The sequence below is a fragment of the Sarcophilus harrisii genome, chromosome 2, assembly GCF_902635505.1.
Source record: "Sarcophilus harrisii chromosome 2, mSarHar1.11, whole genome shotgun sequence".
Taxonomy (NCBI): Eukaryota; Metazoa; Chordata; class Mammalia; order Dasyuromorphia; family Dasyuridae; genus Sarcophilus; species Sarcophilus harrisii.
This window is the reverse complement of record NC_045427.1, coordinates 513,803,898-513,821,901: the sequence shown is the minus strand read 5'-3', so window position 1 is coordinate 513,821,901 and position 18,004 is coordinate 513,803,898. Positions and strand designations below refer to the sequence as shown.

The following is an 18,004-nucleotide window of genomic DNA, read 5'->3' as shown; positions in this document are numbered from 1 at the left end:
GTGCTTAACAGCATGTCCAGCACATAAGAGGAACTTTAAAAATGTTTATTGAATTAAACAAACACAATTTATCACATGTTTATTGAATGTTGACTATAAAAATCATATGAGCAAAAACAAAAAATTGAGCAAAATTACCCTTAAGACTCTCTTCCAATAGTGTGTCTCCCATGAATAAATTAAAATTAGATTGTTTGTGCTTCATCAACGAGGATCAATGATACAATAATGTCTTGACTTGTGCGTGAATTGGATTTAAGTGAACAAAATTGTCAGCTCACTCTCAAAGTCCAGTAGCAAGACAAAAGCCAAAATGATTGGCAATGGCCTGGGATATGGTCGATACCAGACCAAGATTTAAGTGTTCCCTACAGCCTGGTCATTGGGAAAAAATTGTCCTCCCCATTCCACAAGGAAAGGTCTTTACACTCTTGGGGTACACACACACATCCCCAACTCACTGATGAGTTTGAAGTCTGCCAGGTCCCTAGGTGAGCCCGTCTGCCAAACAGTAATACCAGACGTGTCCAGCAGGCACGTCTCAGCTTCTTGGACCCCCAGATGAGAGGTGGGTGAAAGGAGGAAACCACAGGTGGATGATAAGGGATTGACAAGCCTCAGACCAAAGGTCTACTCCTCTCTGAACACCCAACATACTCCACTGAAATTATACAAAATTCCTTGAGTTACAGAAGATATGACCTCCTTTGATGACCCTCCACTCAAAACTGAGATGTCCAGTTACCAAAAGTGTCTGCTATTATTGTGGAAGAAGTCTAGGTCAGTGTTTGAGGAGAAAAAGAGAAATTCTCTAGAAGGAGAGAAGTCCCCTATGTCCCGTCAGCGGATGACATGGTGCTGATTGCATCAGTCCCTAGAGCACTGCAGAGCTTCCTGGTTCATATTCATAATTATTCAAAAGAGTTTGACTCAACTACCCATATCATGTATATATCCGGCTATTGTTGTCTCCTTCATTTCCATGGAAGCTCCTTGAAGGCAAGGAATGTTTTTAATAATAACAAAATGATAACAAAATAATACTATTATCTAGCATTTATATAGCTCTTTAAGATTGCAAATATTAGCATTTTATAGTCACAACAACCCCAGGAAGTAGATGCTATTATTATTATCCCCATTTTGCAGATGAGGAATGAGGCAGCTAGAGATTAAGTGACTCACAAAGCTAGTAAAGGATTGATCCTGGATTTGAACTGATATATCCTGACTTCTGGTCCAGGGCTCTATCTAATAAATTCCCAGTTAATTGCCTTTCTTTATATTCCTAATACTTAGTAGACTAACTGGAACACAGTAAGCTTAATATTTTTTGCCTTACTAACTTATTTCCATAGAATATATTGCATTTATGTAGCAAGAGCAAGAGATAACTAATAAATAACTGTGTGCTGCATTGACATTTTTGCAAAGTCAAGAGACTTGTAAGAACCATACAACCCCAATCCCTGGGGTGACCTTGGGAAGATATGGATGGAAGTTTGCCAGGACAGACAAGCACAGATTGATTGTGATCTGCTTCATATTGGAAACAGCCCCTCTGGTAAGATTACAGATCCAGTTGAGCATTTTTTTGATATAAAATCCGTGTTTACAATACTGCAACCAACCAATCACTTGTTTACATTTTTTTCTAAGGCCTCATATGTTTTCATATTTTGATAATCTACCTGTAATATCTTGGCACAATAATTAGCCCATTTTCATCTGAGAGGCAATATAATGGCTCTTAAGGAACATGTATTTCCCTCCTCTTTAATTTTAGGTAATTTATTTTAGATAAAACGTACGAGTTCAATAACAATCACATCAAGCCCCTGATTAGGAAAATTCTTAACATTTAGGCAGAAGTTGAACTCTCTGTCTGACTTTACATTTATATCTATCCATAATCAACCCCTGGCTTCTTTGTGGTTGAAGCAAAATTCTGAGGCAACATTTGGGTAATGAAACAGCAGATTAAATCACAGTGGCTATGGATAAATAGGGACTGGGATAAGAAGTTGAGAAAAGAGTTAAACCTTTTCTCATGATTTCCCTCAGCCCAGATCTTCTGAAATGAGATACTCTTAGAGTCAATAACTCTCTTCAACTTCTTTCTCTGCCATCTTTGCTCCTCAAGAATGTGCTTGAAAGAGCTCCCCTGCTTGCCAATTCCAACTAATTCAATGTTTTTATAGAGGATCCAGAAGATATGACAAAATTCCTCAGCCAATTGGAACAGATTTCCTGTCTTGTGATATTTCACTAAACAAATGATTTTCAAAGACTGTTCACAGTTTGTCTGTGAGATATACTTATTGATTGGGAATTTTATCACTTAAAGTGGGATGAGCTTAAGCAAATAAATCAACCCTCCTTATATATTATTTCAGCAGTCTGGATACGCCCTCCACTGACGAAGATCAGAACCTAAGAAGATGGTCTTTGTGAATTTCTGTAACCAAATAAATTCATTTTCTAGTGACCAACTTCCTGAGAGTAATCCTTTCAAATTTAGTAGGCTCATTCTAGGACAGCAAATAAATAGTCTTAGATCTGTTACTCTCCAGTCATCTTGTCATCCACACTTAACTCTTCCTCTCCAGCTTTCCAGGTTTGTAACTATAAGCAAATTAATGCTGCCATTATTTCTGGAAATGATATGTCAATGTACTCCTTTAATACAATTCCACTCACCATCCCAATAACTTGGCAAACACAAATATTCCTCCCTGCCTACTCTTACTTAATATGTGCTAACCGAGTATAAGCTCTGTGAGGGCAGGGACTGTCTTAAAATTTGTATTTTTATCCTGTATTCTTAGCACAGTACTGTAGTAAGGTATTAATAAATCTTTTTCATCCATCCAACCATTCATTTATATCTTCTCCAAAATGATAAGACCTGTATAAATTTATACCCTGCTAACATAACTTAGGATAGCTAGGTGAACAGTGAATAGAGCACCAGGCTTGGAATCAAGAGAACTCATCTTCCTAAGACTGAATCTGGTCTCAGCTGCTTACTATCCATGTGACCCTGAGCAAGTCACTTAACCCTGTCTGCTTTATTTTGTCAAATATAAAATGAACTGGGGAAGGAAAGGGCAAACCACTCCAGTATCTTTGCCAAGAAAAACCCAAATGGGATCACAAAGAGTCAAACATGACTGAAAACAATTGAATAGCAACATAACCTTCAAGCACTAGGTTTACCTGTATACCTTGATGAAATACGCAGAACAGAAGTGGAGAACAGATTTACAATAATCACAGCTTTCACAAATATTATTGACAAACTTAAAATATACATATATAAGTATGCATATATATAAACATATTTTTTAATTCTATATATTGCTATATATATAATTTTTTTAACACTCATAACTTCTGGGTTCCTAACTTAACCATTCCCACTAACCATTCCCTCACCTGCTAAGATTCTCTCTTTATTTTTGACTATCTCCCATTTCATTTGTCTGTTCTGGGTAACAATGTGACCTACTGGTTATATAGGGCTCATTCTCTCTTATAACAGCAGAAATAGGATTAAAAATATTTCCCACAGTTCAGGATGCTGAACTAAAGGTTAGAATAATAATTACCATATGCCCTTTTATCATGTTTACTCTTGGTCAGAACGGTTGGGAGAAAAGGTTACTCTCTGGGAAGTCATAATATGAATTATGACTACCTGTCCAGTTTTGCTTTAAACTTGACCAGAATTTGGTGCACTGCCATCAGTCTTAGGCACCCAGCAGTCATTGAAAGTTAAGTCCCCCAAAACATTATATCATTATGAAAGCATGTATGCCCTTCTGTTTGAGATGTGAGGAGCAATGGCCAAAAAAGTCTGAAGACATTAAAACAGAGTAGCAGAGTTCTAATGATCAGATAATACATGATTAGAATCATGTAGCATGAAAAGGGATATGAATAAGCAAGTTAATTTCTACCTACAAGGAAATTTGGTTGACTGTATATCCTATTTTTGTTGTGAGTGTACCCTATATTGATAAATGTTAGGAGGAGGTGTAAGTTTGGGCAACATCCACAAGGAAGTAAGTAATGGTGCTAAATTTGGCAAAATAACTAAGAGAATAAATAGAGAAAGAAAAGAGCCAAAAACAGAACATTAAGGGACAATTGCACTTTTAAAAAAAAGAAAAAAAAAAAGATGGGAGCATGAAGAACCACTAAAATGACAATGAGAAGTGAACAGATTAGTAGACAGAAAACCCAAAGAGAAGAAAAGACGATTAATGAAAGGGGGGCTGGGGCACATACCATTAATCCCATCTACTGGAAAAGTGTGAGGGTGAAGTCGGCAGATCTCTTAAGCTCAGAAACACTGATGTGACTAGTGTCTCTACTGCGTCTGTATCTCAAAGAAATTGTAAAAGAGGGAAAGGGACCCACATGTGTAAAAATGTTTGTGGCAGCCCTGTTTGTAGTGGCCAGAAACTGGAAACTGAGTGGATGCCCATCATGGAGAATAGCTGAATAAGTTATGGGATATGGATGTAAGGGAATATTATTATTATTCTATAGGATATATTCTTATATATCTGTAAGAATATGATATTCTATCATCAGCCTGATGAGGAGTCTGATTTCAGAAAGGCCTGGGAAGACTGAGATAAACTGATGCTAAGCGAAGTGAGCAGAACCAAGAGAACTTTGTACACAGCAACAAGATTGTGTGATTGATTATGATGGATGTGGCTCTTCTCAACAGTAGTAATTCAAGGCAATTCCAATGGACTAGGAATAATGCCAATCTCATAGAGAGAGAATTATGGAGATTGAATGTGAATCGAACCATAGTAATTTTTGTTTGCTTTTTCTTTCTCAATTTTTTTTCCTTTATAATCTGATTTTTCTTGCACAGAATGACAAATATGGAAATATGTTTAGAAGGATTGCACATACTTAACCTATATCACATTGCTTGCTGTCTTAGGGAGAGGAGAAATAGGGGAGGATGGGAGAAAAAATTTGAAACACAAAATCTCACAGAAATGAATGTTGAGGCGGAGCTAGGTGGTGCAGTGGATAGAGCACCAGCCCTGAAGTCAGGAAAACCTTGAGTTTCAAATCTGACCTCAGACACTTAACATTTCCTAGCTGTGGGACCCTGGGCAAATCACAACCTCAATTGCCTCAGCCAAAAAAAGACAAAGAAAGAAAAGAAAAGGAATGTTGAAAACTACCTTTCCATGTTTTGGAAAAATAAAATACTATTAAAAAAAAAAAAAGAATTCTGGTCAGGTGGGAGAACTTACTGATCAAGAGTTAACACTGGGTTCAGCATTAATAAGATAAGCCCTTTGAAACTAAGGGGTGGCCTAGACTGGGTCTAAGATCAGTGGTGGGATCCAGCCCATAAATAAACCTGGAACCTCCAGCCTGATTGAGATTGAGAGATTCAGATTTATTTATTTGTTTGTTTCTTTGTTTATTTATTTTATGTGAGGCAAGAGGAGTCAACATAGACAAGTGCTACAGAAAAAGACCAGAAAGTTGAGTATTTAGACAAGGCCACTAGGTTTGACAATTAAGAGCTCATTGGTGGTTCTCCTGAATGGGGCCTGGACCACATCAACTAGGTATAATGATGGTTAGTTTTATGCAGGAAAGTAAGAAACTAAGGCATAGATAAACTCACTGAGTCCCTAAGTTCCTGTATAATTTTTTATCCTGTGATAATTGTTTTTTAAAAAAGGAGAAATTTAGACAAAGACAAAGAGTGGACAATCTCAAGCAGATTCCTGATCTTTCTCAGTTTCCCAGGTTTGGATTTTCAGAGATTAGTCTCCAATCCATTCAAACATGGAAGAAACCTTATTCCATGTACAACTAACCAGCCTTCGAGTTTCCCCGCCCATCCCTGCCCGCTGTAATACCTCTTTCTCTGCTGCACTGCGGGCCATTCCTGGAATGCCTGTTTAATAACTGATACAGATTGCTGCAGAGCTTTGGCGGTTGGGCACATGAGACATTCTGAGTGGGGGAACAGCAGAACCTGGGGTCTCCCCTCCCTGCAGAACTGTGGGCTTGGGGACGCAGCCTCCTTCAGGCACAAGGGAAGGCAGTCCAGGGCTGGATGGCCAGGGAAGGGGTTCGCTAGCTAGCCGCCAGAACCATTTCCTATAACAGAAAGTAGAATGCAGACTTCTGGGTCACATGACCAACAAAAGCCAAAGTCCTACCCGTTTTCTCCAATCCTCCTGACCTCTCAGATGCCTCCAAAATAAGAATTGGGTACCAGAGGTAATGCAATTTTAGTTTCTCCACAATCTTAAGGACAGCAAGAATAATAACAAGTGAAAAACTCAATGAACTAAAGGCCGATGTTCCCTGATCCTAATGAAACACTCGGTCAACACTCCCTCCTCCATGGCCTAGCACACTCTGGGCAGCCGGACTGTACCAGCTGACCAGACCCTCGAAATTGCAAAGGAGCTCATGGCTCAAGAAAGCCCAGGTCTCCTCCCAGGCCTGGGTGCTGCAGAAATGGCCATGACAGCCCCTTGTCAGTGTTCTGTTCATGGGTCACAAGAGAACTCTGCAGGAGATCAGAAGAAGGGGGGAACCTTGCCACTGAGCTCATCTTTAATTCTGGTCTCACACCCAACCCCCTTCCCTGTTCTCAGGGGGCCACAGAGATCCACAGCCCAGAATGGCAGAAATTCCTCAGATGCCATAAGAGAGAACATGACAGTTCTCTGTGCCACTGAGATAGAAAACTGAGGAAGAAGGGACAAGACCCATGGAAGTGGAGATCATAGTGGGACATTCCACCTAGCCTGAGAAAAAGAGCCCAGCCTGTAGTCACAGCCAAGTCTGTGCCATGATCTGAAACACAGGAGTATATGTGAGACAGGGTTCTTTTTCCCTTATGACCTGTCTGGGGACTCTCCGGTGGTTTATTCTCCTCTCAACCATCCAACTGATTTTAGTCATCTCCAACGTTAAGGAGCTAAGTTATGAAAGGAATCTCACCAAGTGGATGTGTTTGGAGTGTGACCTGTGTATACTCACACTTCTATTTCACTTGCCTTAAGCGTGGAAGCCACTTTTGTTTCTAAGGCGATAACAGTTATACGAATTGGGCTAGAGGTAAAGAGAGGACAGAGGAACCTAGTCCTTTGCAATTTGGTGGTCAGCAAAGGGAAGCCCAAGAAGAATATATATAAATCTCCCATGTTTCCAGCTATTCCAACTTCATATGAGTTATTATTTGCCATATGCTATTGACTTTCCTTGGAAAGAATCTCCTAGTTAGGTCCCTGGAGTGGGTCCCCAATTTTGCAAGAGAATAAATGTTAAACCAATATCCAGAAGACTCTAGGAATTAGGGTAAAGTGAATTACTTTATTCATCTCTCTATTACCAGTTTATAGAGAACTTAGCACAGTACTTGATCAAATAAATGCTTGTTAACTTATGTTATCTGATTCATTGGCAGAAACACAGGAGGAGGGGAGACTTTATCAAAATATATATGAAGCTAAATTTATGTCCTCATCTTTTGTCCATATTGAATGTTTTAGTAATTAGTGAAACAACAAAGTAAAAAAAAAATCAACAAAATTATTTCCCTCTCCCACTCCTATATAAATCTATACCTTACAAATACATCAGTGGAAAGTGTGGATATATATATATATATATATATATATATATATATATATATATATATATGTGGTAAAACACAAATATACAGGAAATATATATGGCCATGTAAATGTGGAAGACTGAATATTAAGATTTTAAGAGGCTAGGGCACACTGGTAGAGGGGCAGCCCACAGCTCTGTTTGGCATCATACCTCCTGCTAATGCTATTACATTTAGCTCCAATCTTATATTCTTAAATATAAAATATAAATATAAAAGAGGATTTAAATAATAATAATATTTGTACTTAAGTTAAAATCCCTTTAACAGAGAAGCTACAATGAGAAACCTAAATGTGGAAACTGAATGTTGATAAGGATAAGAGAAAAATAGAGCTTTTAGAGGAAATAGATTTGAAGACAAGATGACAGAAAGTTATAGAGTCCATGAGGAATAATATCAGAAAAAATTTTTTTGTTTTACTTTAAAAAAAAAAAAAGCCTTGAAATGAGGGAGCAACTACTCCATGTCTAGGAAAGGAAGATTTGACTTTCTTAAAAGGTACTATTCATTACACAAGGAAAGATAATTAGGTTGGAACTTGAATGGTTACAAGAAAACAGCTTTGACCTAGCATAACAGTTGAGCCTGGACAGCTTGGTGGTGCCTTGGAGAGAGCGTGACCTGGAGGTCGGAAGACCAGAGTTCAAATTTTACTTCAAACACTTACTAGCTGTGTGTCCCTGGACAAGTCACTTAACTCTGTTTACCTCAGTTTCTTCATCTGTAAAATGAGCTGGAGACGGAAATGGCAAACTAATCCAATAGCTCTACCAAGAAAACTCCAAATGGGATTATGAAGAGTCAGATATAACTAAAAAATATGGAATAACAAAGGTTGGGTTTAGAGACCAGAAAGGAAAGGCTGAGCAAACTACAACAGTAGAGATTAAAAGAGTAAAGTGAGTTGGATCCCACTTGGAATAATGAAAAAGTAGATTGTTGAATCCTTGCCTCCTGGATAAAGGTGGAAAGTCAAGAAGGAATAGAACAGAGTTTAAGGGCAATCATCAGGTGAGAGAGGAAGAACCCTTCTGGCAACAGAAAGTATGGACTAAGATTTAATTAAAGGGCAGAGGCCAGAAGATTTGCTGAGTCCAGCCAGAGTTTTGGGGTTACGAATCCAAAGGAGAGGACAGGAGCAAAAAAACAAAATATAGGACAAAAATCTCAAACCAGAGAAATTGTTAGCATGGAATAAGAAAGAATTCACTGCTATAAGGAGCAAGAGATGTCAGGAAAATAATGGTGTTTGACAAAACTTTCTCACCCCAAACCATGGCTCTGTTTTTTATTTGTTAATTAAATGATGCAGTATCCTACTTCTCCTCAATTTTGTTATACTGTGAATCAGAACTTTTGTTTGCGATAACAGAGCTATATGAATTGGGGTAGAGGATAAAGAGAGCATAGAAGGACCTAGTCCTTTGCAATTTGATGGTCAGCAAAGGGCAGCACAAGAAGGATATATATCAATGTCTCAAGTTTCCAGATATTCCACCTTCACATGAGCAACTCCTTGCCATGTGTTATTGACTTTCCTTGGAAAGAATCTCCCAGCTAGGTCCCTGGAGGGGATCTCCAAATTTTGAATTAATGCTAAACCAACATCCAGAAGACTCTAGGAATTAGGGTAACATTGAACTACTTTATTCATCTCTCACTTAGCACAATATCACACTGCCTTTTTGTTTCATTCCTTTGGAATTGCCATAGGTATGACCCTCATAATACCTTCTGGAATTCTTCCAGAGAATAAAAGGTTGAGGCTAGCTGCAATAACATTAGCAGAAAGTTTGATGCTAAACAGAGCTGTGGGATGCCCCTCCACCAGTATGTCCTACTGGACGGAATATACAGTATATTCATTATATATATATATAGATAGATATAATCTGTATATTCAGTTTATATATATATATATGTATGTATGTATTTTCTGTATATAAGTATCATCCCACACATATTATTTAGATGCAGCCACACTTTCCATTGATGTATTTGTAGGATATGGATTTATATGGGATTTGGGCGTGGGGCTTGTTTTGTTGCTTTTTTTAAAACTATATTGTTTCATTAATTACTATATCATTCAATATAAAAACAAGTGTATCTTCTAACTAAACAAAAAGTACAACACATGAGCAGAGGCTCTTGAATTATGGTTTTGAGTGAATGAGTACCTACAGAGAACCTATAACCTAGAATAGTCTTTTATTTATTTATTTATTTATTTTTTGCTGAGGCAATTGGGGTTAAGTGACTTGCCCAGGGTCACACAGCTAGGAAGTGTCAAGTGTCTGAGATCAGATTTGAACTCAGGTCCTCCTGACATCAGAGCTGGTGCTCTATCCACTGCACCACCTAGCTCCCCAACCTAGAATAGTCTTGAGTAAAAGACCCATTGTTCAAACTAGGGGAGGCTCCCAGGTTTTGGACCAAAAAAAAAACAAAAACCCATCAATCATGGACTCACAAGGCTAGAGATACTACAAAGTTGACTAGAATTGCAAATACTATTTTATATCACTTCTGGCATTTTGAAAGCAATGAAAAGTTAGAATAAGTGGTCCACAAAGTCTCCTCCCCAATCATTTCAAAGAGTTTAAGAACAACTAATCTAATATATTATGGAAACAACTGAAAAATACTCTATGCATGTACAGTAGATATGAGAACTTCTAAGGAAACTTGAGCAATGGAAGATCTTTTAAAAATTCCTAATTTAGCCAGGAAGACTGGCACAGTATGGTGGAAATAGCTCTAGATGCCAAATGAGAGGCCTTGGATTCGGATCCTAGTTCTGCTTAATAGTAATTATATTGTCTTAGTTACTTACAATATTTTCAACTTTGAAATGAGGGATTAGGATTCTCTAACCCCTAAGGTAAAATCTCTAACTCCTATTGTCTTGAACAAATGGGACATAAACAACAAATGATAAGCAGCAGGTCTCAGCTTTAAACAACAAATACAAAAAGAATTAATGAGGGAGAAATTGCCATGGAATAGAGTTGAATGGAAGGTTTCTTGGAAGATGTTCGCATTTCAGTTAGGCTTTGAAGATATGACCAGGAGCAAGAGGAAGAAGGACATTAGAGGGTGGGAGAATGATGTAGAATATTCTTCCTTTTCTTTTTTCCATTTTTTCCAGCCCTTTTAAGAATATAAATGAGATGTCCCCCACCAGTCTTAGACTATCTGTGAAATACAGAATATGAGAGTACCCCCCTCTAACAGCAGGGGTCAGTGTCTGTGAAACAGTAAGGATGAATTCTGAGTGTAAAGATCATTACTTGGAGAGAAGGAAAGAGAAATTGCTCCCAGCCTTGTTCATGCTTGACTTAGTTGTTATCATATGCAGTTGAAAATAAAAGAAAGCTTTAAGCCTCCCTTTGGGGAATGGAATTCCAACCCTAATCTTGGGCTGAATTTGATTTAGCAAATAGATTCCCCCCCACACACACATGTAGTTAGAATAGATTGGGGGTGGAGGTCAGAACAATCCAAATTATTTAGAAAATGTTTTCATAACATGACTACTGATCTAGTCTACTTCTCCCTTTCCTCAGCCCCTATCTCCATCTTCTCCTTGGGGAGCAAGAGAGCAACTTAATCTGATTGTCTGTGCTCTTATTTAGGGTCTTGTTTTTAATTACATTTTTCCATGAATTTAGCAGAGGCTGGAGATTCTGACTGTGCTTTCAAGGACAGTCTGAGAATCAATGAAGGTACTAGACCATTTTGTTAGGTTATTACCCTTTAAGAGAATTTTGTAGCCAGAATTTTAAGAGCTGGACAGAGTCATGCTTGCCTATGAAACAAGTAGGGAATGGACCCAGTGGTGTGTTTTAGGGGCACTGAGAAATATTCATCATAAACCTCTCTATGTCATTTTAAAAACTGACAGCATCCTGAGAAATGGGTCGGGGGATTTGACATCCCTAATAACTTAATCAGAAGGAACTCATCAGTCTGCTTCCTTCCTAACAAAATAGCAGGACAGTATTGGATCCATGGGGGATGGGGAGATGCAAAGGGGAAGTACCTAGGATAATAATTTTATCTAGCTCAGTATCTATTTATCAAGTCTCAATATCTATTAACAACATGGTAGCTAGCAAAAAAAAAAAGTATAATTCAAATATGGGAGAAACCAGCTCTCTTCCAACCCAATCATATCCCCAATTTCTCCACTCCCTGGACTTGGCCCAAAGCATTTACCCAATCTGTTCCCTGGGAGTTATAGATCAAAATATAATGATAAGCACTATCCTGTAATGCTTTAGAGACCACAAAAGAGTTCCTTCCAACAGCTCAGGTGGAAGACAATGTTTCTAGGGGAAATGGGGTATGAAAGAAACTCTCTCTTCCATTCTAGAGAATTGAATAAATACATGTTGTTTTCCATTAGGGGCTAAAGGTAAGGTCAAGGTAATTGTCATTCTTTACATGAAAAAAAAACTATTATTGCATAAAATGGAAGTTAGAGCTCTAGGATCCTCTATGTATTGACTACAATAGCAAAGCTGGAATCAGAGGACATTGTAAATAGATTTAGTTCTGCAAAGGTCCAGGAATATGGAGGCTGATTAGTTGTTCCTAAGTTCTAAGATTGCAATTCAGCTGGCTGGCCCAAGGTAAATAGTGGGGCATTGCATTAGACTATATAAATCTAGCAGTAAGTTATGAGTCATCACACCAATTAACCCATTAAGCCTTCTTAGACCTTTACTACCAAACCACACTCCTTGTTTAAAAAAAAAAAAGAAGCATCAATTATTTAACTTCTTGCTATGAAGAATACATAAAGGGATAAGCAAATTGAAACAAGATTTTAGATAAATTTATGTTTTTATATGAGTATTATTATGTATATGTATAAACACATAAATACATCCTGGAACTGTTTTACTTTCAGCAGTGATCATTTTAACCTATTTTTTACCAGCAGCTTCTTAAAGGGGTCAAGCATTGCTTCCAACACCAACCATGTTAAGGCCCAATGAACAAAACTGAATGTACAGTTTTGTTTTCAAAACAGTGTATATGGTACCTTCCTCACAGTAAAAGGTTAACTCTAGCTGTTTGGCCTCTACCTGTCCACAAAGAAACATTCCAGAGCAGAAGAGAACAGAAAATAGGGCTCAGATATAAGAAAAAATTTTTCATACTTGGTGGGAAAAGTTGTGACTATACAGATATTATTTCATTGCTCATTTCTTATAGGTTCTTTTAGGCATTTTTCTCTGCCTTTCTCTTTACCCCAATTCTTCTGATATTCCAGATCTTTAAATCTAAATTCCCAAATTATCCATTTCTTTCATCACCTTCTTTCATCCCATATTCATCAATCACACTTCCCTGGGGGATCAGAAACTTATAAAGGGCATTATTTTTAATAATTAGCCTCATAAAACCAACCAGTGGGGGCCAAGTTAATCAGATATGGGAATGACAAGCCATGAGGAAACTGACTTTAGGTTTTTGAGGAAAGGTTTGGCTTCTATTTTCATCCCTTCTTGGTAGTTTTGATTTGCCCATAATCTAGAGTACAAATTCCTCAGGAGTTCTAGTTTCCTCTTCTTCTTTTATCCTTTCCTGCTGTTTCCAAGATCTCCAAAGTCCAGACCATTCCAGTTCCTTTGAGTGTATGTTTCCACCTTGAGCTTTAACAACAGTAGTATCAATTTAGTCACCTATCTGTGACTTCCTCCAAATCCTTGTGCCTGGTGGAAAGTAACTGTAACTGTGCAAGAGGTTATAATTCTGAAAAGTTGCTATTAGCATAATTCTAGAGGGCATAGGGTGAAATTATGGTCATCTAATCCACAAATCCCTCTGACTATTTTGGTAGAATTGAGTGTATTTGTTTATATCATTACAAATATATCTGACTTCCTAGACAATCTCCTAACATTATTCTTTTTTTCTGATTTTCTTTCTTTTTTAAAAAATTATTTTTCCCTAGTTACATGCAAAAACAATTTTTTAAATTCAAATTTTTTTAGAAAAGTTTTGAGTTCTAAATTCTACCCCTCCTTCTCTGAGATGGAAAGCAATCTGACATAGATTTATACAGGTACAATCATGTAAAACATTTCCATATTAATCATTTTGTGGAAGAAAACTCAAACAAATGGAAGGAAAGGAAAAAGGAAAAAGGAAAAAGGAAAAAGGAAAAAGGAAAGGAAAGGAAAGGAAAAAGGAAAGGAAAGGAAAGGAAAGGAAAGGAAAGGAAAGGAAAGGAAAGGAAAGGAAAGGAAAGGAAAGGAAAGGAAAGGAAAGGAAAGGAAAGGAAAGGAAAGGAAAGGAAAGGAAAGGAAAGGAAAGGAAAGGAAAGGAAAGGAAAGGAAAGGAAAGGAAAGGAAAGGAAAGGAAAGGAAAGGAAAGGAAAGGAAAGGAAAGGAAAGGAAAGGAAAGGAAAGGAAAGGAAAGGAAAGGAAAGGAAAGGAAAGGAAAGGAAAGGAAAGGAAAGGAAAGGAAAGGAAAGGAAAGGAAAGGAAAGGAAAGGAAAGGAAAGGAAAGGAAAGGAAAGGAAAGGAAAGGAAAGGAAAGGAAAGGAAAGGAAAGGAAAGGAAAGGAAAGGAAAGGAAAGGAAAGGAAAGGAAAGGAAAGGAAAGGAAAGGAAAGGAAAGGAAAGGAAAGGAAAGGAAAGGAAAGGAAAGGAAAGGAAAGGAAAGGAAAGGAAAGGAAAGGAAAGGAAAGGAAAGGAAAGGAAAGGAAAGGAAAGGAAAGGAAAGGAAAGGAAAGGAAAGGAAAGGAAAGGAAAGGAAAGGAAAGGAAAGGAAAGGAAAGGAAAGGAAAGGAAAGGAAAGGAAAGGAAAGGAAAGGAAAGGAAAGGAAAGGAAAGGAAAGGAAAGGAAAGGAAAGGAAAGGAAAGGAAAGGAAAGGAAAGGAAAGGAAAGGAAAGGAAAGGAAAGGAAAGGAAAGGAAAGGAAAGGAAAGGAAAGGAAAGGAAAGGAAAGGAAAGGAAAGGAAAGGAAAGGAAAGGAAAGGAAAGGAAAGGAAAGGAAGAAAGGAAAGGAAAGGAAAGGAAAGGAAAAAGGAAAGGAAAGGAAAGGAAAGGAAAGGAAAGGAAAGGAAAGGAAAGGAAAGGAAAAAGGAAAGGAAAGGAAAGGGACAACTTTCTTTTTCTTCCAGTTACTGCCTGATGCGATTCCTTTTATCAAGCAGGTTACTTGCCTCATTTAGGAAGGAAGGAAGGAAGGAAGGAAGGAAGGAAGGAAGGAAGGAAGGAAGGAAGGAAGGAAGGAAGGGAAAAATAATCTGCTTCAGTTTGTATTTAGATAATATCAATTCTCTCTCTGAAGACAAAGAGCATTTTTCATCATGAGTTCTTAGGGATTGTCTTGGATCCTTGTATTGCTGAGAATAGCAAAGTCATTCACAGTTATTTATCATTCATTATTGTTGTTACTGTGTACAATGTTCTACTGGTTCTGTTCACTTTACTCTATGATAATTCATGTAAATCTCTCCAGGTTTTTCAGAAATCATTTTGCTTGTCACTTTTTTATGGCACTATACTATTTCATCACAATCATATACCATAATTTGTTCAGCCATTTCCCAATTGATGGGTATCACCCCAATTTCCAATTCTTTGCCACTACAAAAAAAGCTGATATGAATATTTTTGTACAACCAGGTTCTTTCCCCTTTTTTGATCTTTGGTATACAGAACTAGCAGCAGTATTGCTGGATCAAAAGGTATACACAGTTTTATAGCCCTTTGGGCGTAATTCCAAATTGTTCTCCAGAATAGCTAAATTACATCACAATCACCAAAAATGTACTAGTAGTATTCCATTTTTCCCACATTTCCTCCAATATTTATAATTTTCCTTTTTTTTTGTCATATTAGCCAATCTGATGGGTGTGAGGCCCAATATCACACTATCCTTAATTATATATTCATACACACATACAGATATTCCCCTAAGAAACTTTTAAAATGTTATTTTAAGTTTCGTAAATAAGATCATTTTTGATCATTTGAGTTGTTTATAGTAGATTTAAATCTGAAAATGTGCTATATGCTACTACATTCAGAAATCCATCTTGAAGAGTCTTCAGAAGATAGTCAATATATAGCTTTGGGAATCCAGAGTACCAAAGGTAAAACAAACCCTTCTTCTTTCTCCCTCCCTCTACCTCAACCTCCCCCCCCCCTCCCACAGCCCTGCCACCTGAGCACCTCCTGGAAAGCCTCCACAGCCCCAACGCCAGCACCCTCCTCCTTCCCTTCTCCCCCCATAAAAAAGCCTGGATCCTTCAAGCCTTCTTCACCCCACCCCCCACCCCCAATCAGATGGAATGGGAGCCAAGGCCGGCTTTGTTCTGAAACCTGAGGCAGCCCAGGGTGCTAGAGGGAGGCTTTGGAGAGCCAGCATTCCTAACAAGCCTGATTTTGATTTCAGCTGCTTTTACTGTTGAATCATAATGTTTTCATCCTGGGTAGGCAGTAAACACAAGTCCCTCCTCCTCCCTCTCCCCACCTCCCACTTTTCTTTTTTCTTTTCTTTTTTTTCCCATTTCCTTTGAAGTTTGGAAGCTCTTTCATTACAACTTTCTTTTTCTTCCAATTATTGCCTGATGTGATTCCTTTTAGCGAGCAGGTTACTTGCCTGATTTAGCATGTATTCTCTCTCCCCTCCTCCTCCTCTTGGCCAGAGCTCAGCTATGCTTGTGTTCACAGTGCCATCTGCAGGTACTTTTTAGTTTTGCTGAGAAAAAAAAAGATTGCACCTGGTGCCTCTCCATCTGTCCAGAGTGGGAGTGGGGAGGAGGAACTCCATCCCTGTTGAACAGAGGGAAGACAGAATCTAGGACAGCCCTGGGCAAAACTTGGAAGCAAAGGAAGGCTGTGTTTAGCAGCTGCCCCCTTCAGTATCCTCCCATAACCCTGCTAGTCCATGCTTCTAAAGTTCCACACCCCCTTTTCACACTTGCCCTTTGATTAACTACAATTTATACAGTGTTTTGAGGTTTGCAAAGTGCTTTACATATATTATGTATCGGACCTTAAATCGAACAATCCCTTAGGAAGGTGTTAGTATTCCCAATTTACACATGGGGAAACTGAGGCTGAGAAAAGCAAAATCACTTGATCAAAACCACAAGCTAGTGGTTGAGACAGTTTGAGCTCAAGCCTTGGTGATTCCAAGCTGAATATCATGTTGTCTTTCCCCTACCCCAACCCTGAAACCCGAAGGTTCTCTCCTCCACCATCCGTGTTGCCCCATACATACCATGAATAGTTTCCATCCAACATCTCATCCCTTCAGGATGCCTTTCAAGGTTACTATTGGCTAACTTCATAAATTAAAGTCTTCTCCTTGTGCCTTATTAAAGAACAGAGTAGAGAACTACAAAGCTGATGAATGTAAAGTATTTAATTGTTCTATTATCCATCAAGAACAACAAGAATTTTGGGGGAGTGTAATTTTTAAAATTTATTTTAAATTTAAATACAACATAAGAAAAGAAAAAAAACATTTCCATGCATAAAGTAGAATATAAAAGAGGATTCAATGCAAAGCAATAGATTTTCACTTCAAGAAAACTTATGTAATAAATACTACACATTGTTTTCAATGCTACCCAGATTTTATTTGTTTCCTTCCAGATTTTCTTTTGTTCTCTGCTATACCCTTTTTACTTTGTTGGGGTTTTTCTCCCTCCCTTATTTTCTTCCCTTTCACTTTAAAGGAGGCTACAATTAAACATGTTTATATATATGTCTTATGAATATATATTTGTGTGTATGTTTATAGATTTCTATAAACACATATATCTATATCTATGTATATGTGTGTATGTATATAGATATTTATTTCTATAAACATATACACATACACATACATATTCATAAGACCATAATGAAGAGGGTACAAGTTCTCAGGGAAATATAGCAGTAATTCTAAAGTACCCTGATTTTAGAGTGCTATTGTTCTAACAATCTGTCTGTCAAAGATTCTAAAGTTTTCTCAGGATAGTTCTACAAACATTGCTGTCTGTCAGATAGATAATCTGCTGGTCAATGATAACAAAGTTCCTGAGACAACAATGAATAGACCATTCCTCAATTCTATCTCTGGGCCATAAAATTATCATATCAGTGACATGAAGAACTAGATCTCTCTATCTTTTCCTATAAATTTGTCTTCTTGCTCCTGGGTCTTTGCTAAATCCTTTTGGAACTTAGCCCTCTTCAATTGGCAGAATACAATAAATTTTACCCCCTGACTTGGAAATGGGGTCAAGCCTCTTTGAATCTCAACAATACTATGCATATTTCTACTTGTAATTTTT

General features: G+C 37.8%; 1 long non-coding RNA gene across 2 annotated transcripts in view; it reads right to left on the bottom strand.

Moving 5' to 3' along the window:
• Positions 1–6,139, bottom strand: part of LOC100927804 — a 40,064-nt gene extending 33,925 nt beyond the window's left edge. The window contains exon 1 of one of the 2 annotated variants that reach the window (XR_001120638.2): positions 5,913–6,139. This is a non-coding gene — a long non-coding RNA (uncharacterized LOC100927804). The remainder of the gene's footprint in view (positions 1–5,912) is intronic. The other variant, XR_004232387.1, reaches the window with a different exon arrangement.
• Positions 6,140–18,004: the final 11,865 nt, after the last annotated feature.